The sequence below is a fragment of the Rhinoderma darwinii genome, chromosome 1 (assembly GCF_050947455.1).
Source record: "Rhinoderma darwinii isolate aRhiDar2 chromosome 1, aRhiDar2.hap1, whole genome shotgun sequence".
Taxonomy (NCBI): domain Eukaryota; kingdom Metazoa; phylum Chordata; class Amphibia; order Anura; family Rhinodermatidae; genus Rhinoderma; species Rhinoderma darwinii.
The window spans coordinates 281,674,661-281,685,264 of NC_134687.1; positions in this window are offsets into that span (position 1 = coordinate 281,674,661).

The following is a 10,604-nucleotide window of genomic DNA, read 5'->3' on the forward strand; positions in this document are numbered from 1 at the left end:
CTATATAGTCCCATGTAGTTAGTGTTCCCTATATAGTCCCCTGTAGTTCGTTCCCTATATAGTCCCCTGTAGTTACTGTTACCCATATAGTCCCCTGTAGTTAGTGTTCCCTATAGCTCCCTGTAGTTACTGTTCCCTATATAGTCCTCTGTAGTTACTGTTCCCTATAGTCCCCTGTAGTTACTGTTCCCTATATAGTCCCCTGTAGTTAGTGTTCCCTATAGTGCCCTGTCGTTACTGTTCCCTATATACTTCCCCTGTAGTTACTGTTCCCTATAGTCCCCTGTAGTTACTGTTCCCTATATAGTCCCCTGTAGTTACTGTTCCCTATATAGTCCCCTGTATTTACTGTTACCTTTGTATTGTCCCCTGTAGTTACTGTTCACTATAGTCCCCTGTAGTTACTGTTACCTGTGTATTGTCCACGGTAGTTACTGTTCCCTATATAGTCCCCTGTAGTTACTGTTACCTTTGTATTGTCCCCTGTAGTTACTGTTCCCTATAGTCCCCTGTAGTTACTGTTCCCTATATAGTCCCCTGTAGTTACTGTTCCCTATATAATCCCCTGTAGTTAGTGTTCCCTATAGTCACCTGAAGTTACTGTTCCCTATATAGGCCCCTGTAGTTAGTGTTCCCTATAGTCTCCCGTAGTTACTGTTCCCTATATAGTCCCCTGTAGTTACTGTTACCTATTTATTGTCCCCTATAGTTACTGTTCCCTATATAGTTCCCTGTAGTTACTGTTACCTATGTATTGTCCCCTGTAGTTACGGTTCCCTATATAGTCCTCTGTAGTTAGTGTTCCCTATAGTCCCCTGTAGTTACTGTTCCCTATATAGTCCCCTGTAGTTACTGTTCCCTATATAGTCCCCTGTAGTTACTGTTCCCTATAGTCCCCTGTAGTTAATGTTCCCTATATAGACCCCTGTAGTTACTGTTCCCTATATAGTCCCTAGTAGTTACTGTTCCCTGTATAGTCCTCTGTAGTTACTGTCCCCTATATAGTGCCCTGTAGTTACTGTTCCCTATATAGTCCCCTGTAGCTACTGTTCCCTATATAGTCCCCTGTAGTTACTGTTACCTATGTATTGTCCCCTGTAGTTTATGTTCCCTATATAGTCCTCTGTAATTTTGTAGTTACTGTTCCCTGTATAGTCCCCTATAGATAAGGCCCCCAACACTGCCCACGGTAGAAGGAAAAAAAATGTCTTACCTGTCCCGTTCCCGCTTCATCCTCCAGCGGCGCCAGTCCTTCTCCAGCGCAACGATGCAGCGGCGTGATGACGTCAACTGCATCATCACTAAAGCGCCGATGGAGAGGCATCATGTGCCTCGCCAGGGCAGCGCTAGTGAAGTCAGTTTAGTGCAGGGGACCGGCTCCGGCTTCCCGCTTCACCCAGCTGGAATTTTAACAATCGGCCGGATCCCACCCCTGGTTATAGGTAATATTTCCTAGAAGCCTCAAGCACATAAACATCTGTCCTGGTCATGGGATGATCACACAGGTGCCTGGCTCATTACAATACACAGTACTGATACCCATACTGTACCTCTACTGAGCCATCACATGACCAGAACAGTTTTTCATATTCCGGAAGTAATCACCGAAGTATATTAGAAAATCGTATACCTTTTCATAATACAAAGTATACATTTTTTTTTTTTGCATAATATCCCTTTAAATAATGCAAAAAAGGCTGCCACAAATTGAGAGACACGTTGATGGTAAGAATTATACCTGGGATTTTTTAGTGCAGTTGCTCAGTGTTGAAACAAAAGTGTCATTTAGAGGTATATTTTGCTTAAACCTGGGTAATATTTGTAAAGTTTAGTTAGTAAATATTTATAGAAATAAAACTCTGTGTGATACCTTCCCACAATGGACAGGAAATAAATATTTTATACATAATGTATATGATAAAAATGATACAAAAAATATACATGGTAGGTAAAATGACATACCGTCTTAAATGTTATTTAAAATATATGGTAAATAGTGTTATCCCATGTTTGTATCCCTTCATTTATGGTCCCCACAGCTTTGCTTAAGAAACTGCAGTTTACCAGATGTACAACTCCCAAAGTGTACAGCAATGTCGTCATAGCAACAGCAGAGATGTGCGTAGAAGATGATGAATATAAGAAGAAACAAAGCAAGTTCTGTGTCTAATATGGATTTGATATCTGTCATTTTCAGTTTAATGGTATAATGTATTCAGCTATACATAAATATTAAGAAAAGATTAAAAAAATAACGTTGAATTAATAATAACCTAAGGAAAATTATTGCATAGTAAATAAACCAGGAAAATCAAAGGAAAAAACATGGATAAGGTAAAAAGTATGAGAGCCATTGAAGCATTTTAGTGGTTGCACTGACATCTAAGCTTTGTTTTAGAAAAAATAAAAACCGTAACCTACAAATTTCTACAATCTATGTAAGTAAGAAACAAAGTCTACTATATAAAGATGATATATCATGCAACCCGACTCCCTACAGGTTATCTCAGGTTGAGTGCTGGTCTGGGTCTAGGCCACTTATAGGTGCGTGGCATTGCCCTTCTATTTTCTCTGATGTGCAGTCCTACCATGGAGAACTGTGGATTGAAATATACATTTACATCAATGTATTTGGTTCTTTACAGTAAAGGTCCAGACAGAAATTAGAATAGATTTTCACCTGGATTTCTCAGTTCTTTAGTATTTGGGCCTGTAGGTTTAACCAGTTCAGGACTGGGCTATTTTGAGCCTTCAGGACCAAACACCGTTTAGCCATTTTTAGCACGTGTTAGTTCAATTTCTATAACTTTTTTATTTGTTGGGCTAGCGATGTGATTTTTGCAATATTTTTTTCCTAGACAATGCTTTTCCTAGAAAATCTTTTTTTATCATTTTTATACACATTTTTTGCTATTTTAGAATTTCTGGGCTTAAATTTTGAAAATAATAGTAAAAAAGATATGCTTTTTTACTTTTCAGCTAATTCTTTCTGGTAATAATTTAGTTTTACCCTAAAATAGACTTTTTCTTTGGGATCATCATTGTCTACCGTAAATTTTGATATATTACATGTCTATTGTAGGGTAATTGGGTCTGGGCTAGCATTACGACAATGATTTCAGGGTTTTTTTGGACGGGTTTTTTTGCTCTTTATTTTATTTTATTTTTTTTATTATTATAGTCTGTCCCTCAAAGGTCAGGAAAGAGCTTTGGGGGTCTTTATTTTTTATTTTTTAATCTTTTACACTTTTACAGGGGAAATCAGGCCTCTTATAGTGACTATTGTCACTAATATGGCTGTGCTGGTTCTAGTCACATGAACCCCCAACGGCCGCGGCCATGGACGAGTGAGTGCCTGTCGGCATCTCCCTCCTGAGACGCTGGCACTCACTTCCGCATCGCTGCACTGGTTCCCGTATGGTGTGCGCGTGCGCTCGCGTCCGGCATTAAAGGGCCAGTGCACACACATGAGTAAGATGTGTAATTAGCCATGATCACCCTGGACTATGAAAACGGCTCTGCCCTTTCACTCATTGCCTGAGCGTTGTTGTGTTTACCCATGTTAATCTTAGCAAATGGTCCCTTAGTGTTATCCTGTTCCCGTTGTTCCCGTGCCCTGCTACCTGTATCCTGTATCCCGTGCTATATCTGTTGCTGTGCCTTAAAATGTTGGAGTCGTGTTGTGCCACCGGTCACGCCTGCTGATTTACACCACGTCTGGTGTCTACAAGTTCATCTGTGCCGAGCCTCCATTACTGTCTGGACTATTAAAGATACTATTGTACTAGGACTGTTGTTTGGCCAGCTGCTACTCCGCTACGGCGGTGCAGCCATTGTGGGTCCACATACCCACGAATCGTGACAAGACCATTGAGCGCTGTGTACAAGTGATCAGAGAAGACAGATGCAGCTTCACCTCAGGGTCCTAGGAACTCAACATTCAGCTGCTCAATCGCTTGGACAGCAAGCTAAAACCTGTGCCGTAAATACTCTATGGCGTGGGTTTTAAGGACCCTGACCGCCAGACGTTTATATACAGCCGGTGGTCAAGAAACGATTAACGGTTATGGAAACTTTTGAAAGTTTATTTTTTTATTAAATCAATGTGTTTCGTGATTTTAAGCACTTTGTAAATTGACTTTTATTAAAAAATGTTTAGACTTTTTATGATACAGCTTCTATGTATCCTGTATACATAGAAGCTGTATTGTTCTCTCTCAGCCGATTCTGTCAGTTCAGCTGACAGACGACATCAGCTGGTAGTGAACGATACAGCTTCTATGTACACAGGATACATAAAAGCTGTATCGAAAAAAACGAAACAAAATTGGGACTAAAAGTCAAATGGTGAACATAGTCTTTAAGCAATCTTAACGCAATATAGAAATAAGCTATTAGAAACAGATTTTTCCACATTTTTAATATACACTAATGAGCCTTTGTTAACGTCTGGTGAATCTTCTGTAAATTAGTTATAAAAACACGGCACTCAAAACGTCGTGCCATTAGCGCTTTATTTCATTCCACACAGAAGGGCAATCTGGTAAGCTTATATTTTATTAATACTTACTCCACTGTTCCACTGGGTTTTAAAGCGGTCCTCCACTTAGTTATTCCATGTAGTTGATACTGAACGTACTCAATAGTTATAACGTTTAACCAAAGGGTGTTACACAGATATGTTGTTCTTTTTTAAGTATATAAATAATATAACTATATAGGTGAGTTATGTTTATATATGAGTGTATATGTTTCAATGGTTTTGAATATATTGTCATTATTTGTGCAATATAAAAATGTTTACCTTTATGGACTGTTTTATTTCTGGAAAAGAAAAAACCTGCATTCTCAATAAAAAATTAGAGGGCGGGTTCTTAAATATGGAGGACATAATACATATCACGGAGGACACAATACATATCACTGTGTCACGGCAACATAACTATTTATAATTAAATATATTGATCCGTTTCTGACATCTTTACACATGGCAGGACATAGGGGTCAGGTTAAATCACAGGATGACCGCTTCATCCACCTTTCAATAGTAATTATAAAAAGCCTGTTTGCTATATTGTTCACAATCACAAACATGACAATTATTACATCATATTTAGAACAGTATATTCTATAGAACGCCAATACTATAATAGATCTTTTCTAATAGATCACAGAGTTAGGGCCCTTTTACACTGGCCAATTATCGGACAAACGAGCTTATGAGGTTCATAATAAAAATTACATTATTCTTCCATAAATTCAAGTAAATGAGAAGCAACAGTGGTCAAAGATGTATCCGATTCAACTTGCTGTTTTGGTTGACAATAGTATTTTTATTTTTATTTCTGTTTGTATATCCTATGTTAACTTTATTAAAAAGACAAAATAAAACATAAAGCCACGTTCAGACGTGGCAGAATTGCTGTTGAATTCCGCTACGGACGGTCCGCAGTAGAATTCTGCAGCAGCCGGTTTTTACATTTGTTTCTATACATTTTTAGGAAACTCAGCTCAGACGTTGCGGAAAATAACTGTGCGGAAATTAGGCTGCGGTACAGAATTTTCCCTCCGCAGCATGCTCATTACATTGCGGAGAAGCAGCGGAATTTCACTGCGGTTTTCAGCCTTTGCAATGCAAAAACTGAAATCTGTGGCAAGTCCGCTGTGATATCCGCAACCTCTGAATTACCTGTCAAATATGCAAATGTTGGTGCAGATTCATTGTGTAATTGCCCCAAATCTGCAACAACATTTGCAGCAGAAAAATTCTGCCACGTGTGAACGTTGCCTAAATCACCCCATGAGATTAACCAATCTGATGCAAAGGTTCTTCTTGGGCCCCCCCTCCCCCCAATCTTCTCATGGCCGATGGCCCGCAGCTTTCAGCAGAATCGCTGGGTCTCCTAAGTGATGCAACAATGCAGCACTAGCAGCCAGGGGCGTCACTAAGGACTTAAAACATCAGGGGGAATAGCCCAAAAACATATGTGACCCCCCCCCAAAAAATGTGTGCGTGTATGAATATGTGCGTATATATATGAGACAGCATATCTATAGCAATACGACCGTATAGCTATGGATAACATTAGATACAGCGGCTTAGCAGACAGTAGCACACATTATAGGATTAGATATAGTGGCTCAAGAGACAGTATCACACATGATAGGATTAGATATAGGGCCCAGCAGACAGTATCACACATTATAGGATTAGATATAGGGTGCAGCTCCAGCGCTGGACCCAGGAAAGGTAAGTATAAGAATTATTTCCCTTTTTGATGTGTTACTAATTATTTTTGTGTGTTTGTGTTTTTTTACAAGTTCGGTTGGTGGACTACTTCAGATTCAAGGACTACTTCGATAACTGCGTTTTTTTTATTCTCAACAAAATGGATAACGAGGGTTGTGTGGAATTTTTATTTAAATAAAATATTTTATCTATGTCTTTGTATTTGTTTAAACTTTATAACTACCACCTTAGTAATAGATGCTCGCTGATTGACAACGTCCATTACTAAGGAGGCACTTAATGTTAGACATGAAGAGGTTAACACTAATCCGCATTATTACTCTGGTACCCAGCGCCACCAGGAAGAGCCAGGTATAATCTAGTACCCGACCATCTGTAGTGACGGAGGGGCACTGGGGCGGCCGCAGGCTGGTATTATTAGGCTGGGAAAGGCCAAAAACTGCGACCCTTCCCACCCTGGTAATGCTAGGCTGCTGCTGCTGCTATGTGGTATCTGGCTGGTTATAAAAATGGGGGAACCCCACATCGTGCTATCCAATTATTTATAAATAAAATGACGTGGACCCCCCCCCCCCCCATTTTTCATAACCAGCCAGATACAACATAGCAGCAGGCAGCATTACCAGGGTGGGAAGGGCCACTGTTTTTGGCCTTTACCAGCCTAATAATACCAGCCTGCGTCCGCCCTAGTGCCCCTCCATCACTATAGATGGTCGGGTACTGGATCGTACCCGACTCTTCCTGGCACCCCTGGTGGCGGTGGGTACCAGGGTAATAATGGGGGTTAGTGTTAGCCTTTTAACCAGCTAACACTAAGCCCCGCCTTAGTAATGGACGCTGTCAACCTGTCAGCAGCCCTTAGTAAGTTGGTAGCGATAAAGTTTAAAAAAAATACAAAGACATAGAAAAAATATATTTATTGAAATAAAACACCCCCACACAACCCTCATTAACCATTTTATTGAGAATAAAAAAGTAGTCATCGAAGTAGTCATTGAATCCGGTGTAGTCCAACAACTGAACCTGTAAAAATAAACACACATCACCGCTGCCCTTCCGTTGATGGGTTCCGTCGGGTTAACCCCTCAACAGAAAGGCAAACTGAAACCTCCGCTTCAGTTTCCCTCACCATTGATCTCAATGGTGACGGAAACATTGCTAAAGATTTCCCTTTGTCACCATTGTGGCAGGGTTCCGTTGTTTTGCATTGTCGACTGCGCTATTGATTGCGCCAAAACAACGGAACCCGTTCACACTGGTGACAAACGGAAACCATTAGCAAAGTTTCCATCACCATTAAGATCAAAGCTAAGGTTTCCGTTTGCCTTTCCGTTGAGGGGTTAACCAGACGGAACCCCTCAATGGAAGGGCAGCGGTGATGTGAAGAGGGCCTTAGATACAGGGCCCTAGATACAGGGCCCATGTGCATGTGTGATACTCTTTGTTGGACCCTGTATCTAAGCCTAAGGTAGGCTTAGAAAAAAGGGTCCAGCAGACCGTATTCTTATGCTGTATATTCTGGGGCCCTGTATCTAAGCCTAACACACGGTAGGCTTTAAAGGTTGTCCAGTCCCTAAACATTGATGGCCTATCCTTAGTATAGGCCATCAATAGCTGATGAGTCGTGGTAAGACTCCCGGGACCCCCGCCAATCAGCTGTTTTGAAGGTGGTGCAGCCGCTCGTACAAGCACTGCTTCCCCTTAATTTCCCTCACTTGCTCACACTGTGAATCGCTGACATGTCCGTGTCGGCGATTCAATATGAGAAAGTGGCCGGAATGAAGGGGAAGTAGCGCTCATACGAGCGGCTGCAACCCCTTCAAAACAGCTGATTCGCGGGGGTCCCGGGTGTCGGACCCCGACCCATCAGCAAGACACTAAAATTAAACTTACCTCCTCTTCGGCCGCAGGTCCTCACTCCATCAAGTATCAGGATTTTGTGCGCTGCGCATAGTGACGTGACGTTACGCGCTGCGCACAGCGCTGTGACGCCAGAACCTCCGATGCGCTCCAGGAAGAGGAGGGGTAAGTACTGTCAGTTACTATAGTAACAGGGGCCCGTGTAGTTTATTACGTAGGCCACAGTTACTATAGTAACTTTTCATTGGTGCGGTGGGCCGCGGGCCCCCCTGGCTTCTGGGCCCGGTCGCAATTGCGACCCCTGTGACCCCTATAGTTACGCTGGATAGGATCACACGCACACTTTTGATGCAGTTTTCGCACAGTTGTTGGCTCTGTTTTGTTTAGGCAAACACAGACTTGGGAAAAAAAAAAGGAGATGCATCAGTCTTTTCTTTATACATTACCTTCAGTTTGGATCCAAAAACTGAGCCAAAAACTGCATCAAAACTGTGTGTGTGACCCTGGCCTAAGGGCACCTTTAGACAGGGCTGATAATTATCTTTTGGAATGAAGAACCTTAAAGCCAGGTTCACACACACACACACACACACACACACACACACAGGTTTAATGCAGTTTTTGTGGCAGTTTTTGGCTCAGTTTTTATATTCAATGCCAGAAGTGGATGCAAAAGGAAAGTAAGGTCTAAAGAAAAGACTGATAAATCTCCTTTTTGTGTCCACTTCTTTATTTGACTAAAAAAACTGAGCCAAAAACTGTCACAAAAACTGCATCAAAACTATATGTGCAGGTTTTGTGACAGTTTTAAAAGCGTAGTTTACTTCTAGCTATCATTTGCCACATAATAGCACGCAGCGTATCTTTCCTGTGCCAAACTGGTGCAGTTTTTCGGCCGGAATGTCCGGAAAACTGCAGCACTTACCGGCCAGTCACATGGGATGAAGCTTCATCCCAGGGGACCGGCCCTCTAACGTCATCCAGGCCGGCCTCCTGGGATGATGTTTCATCCTGTGTGACCCCCCACTACAGACTGTGATTGGCTGCGGCGGTCACATGCGATGAAATGTCATCCCAGGAGGCCACGCTGGAGGGAGGAACACAAACTTCTGGGTAAGTATGAGTTTTTTTTCTGAATTGCGTTTTTTGCAGCGGAATCGCTGCGAACCCGCCGCCAAAACAGCAACAACGGCTACTTGTTGTGGGATTTACCTCCCTATTGAATTCAACGGGTAAAACCCGTAACAAATTAGCAGCGTTTATGCAAATACAATTGTCATGCTGCGGAATAAAATTCCGTAGCGCAGGTCAATTTCTGAGTGGCTTTTTCGCTCAGTATTTTTTGGCAGCGTGTGCATGAGATTTCTTTTATCTCAACCACTTTGCTACTACTGTATTTGCTGTGGATTTTCCGCAACTAATTCCGTTGTGGAAAAACCACTGTATTTATGCAAAGTGTGAACTGACCCTAAAGTATATTCCCGTTTCAGCAAATAAACCTTATTCATTGGATAATGAATGGCTTTACAAATGTTTTATATACTTCGTAATTCAATTCCTCTAAGTTTAAGATCTTTGCTATCAATCAAAAACCTTCAAACCTTCATTGTTTAATTCAAGTAGATAAAAATTTGTCCTGGTCATGTGATGGACACATTTGCACAGTTTGTTAGTTACAGTATATCAGAGCCAGTACAGTCTTGTAACAAGCCGAGCGCCTGTGTGTTCGTCACAAGACAAGATTTTCCCATTCAACGGCTGCAAGCTGAGAACTTGAGAACCGGGAGGAATTAATACATAAAGTATGTAAGAAAGTTGCATAACATTTCATAAAAAAAAAAATAAGGTTTATTTATTAGAACTGAACAACCCCTTTAATTCTAGTTCCATATTTGATAACAGTCTAATCATTTTCATACAATATTGTTTGCTAAAATGTGAGTGGATGACAAATATTTTGAAAGATATTTATCAGGTCTTCTTTATGTGTTATTTAGCATATGGGTGAATAAAGTAACTTTTTTTTCACCATATCCTGGGAGTGCTATCTGCTCTGTACTACATGTAGTATTGTTTAGATTTGGCCTTTGGGAGAGATCAATGAAAGCTAACATTTATAAGCAGAGATCTTGAAAGCCATGAGGAATTAATTATCAAATTATGTTAGAAAATTGCTGAAACAGAAATATCCCTTTAAGTGAGCTCTGTTAATACCTTAAACTTGTGTAAGATTACCCTGATTTGTATATAAGATGAAAGCCACCCTGGTTAGCATTCCATCACTTTTTCTGGTACTAAAAAGTTGACTGTGAAATTCTTAGCAAATTTATTGAGGTTGGCCGTTTCTTGTAGAAAGCTATACAGCAATGGAGGAAAAAGCTAGTAGGGTTGGCACAATTATATTGATTATTTCTCTGAGGGTATGTGCACACACACTAATTACGTCCGTAATTGACGGACGTATTTCGGCTGCAAGTAGTGGACCGAACTTAGT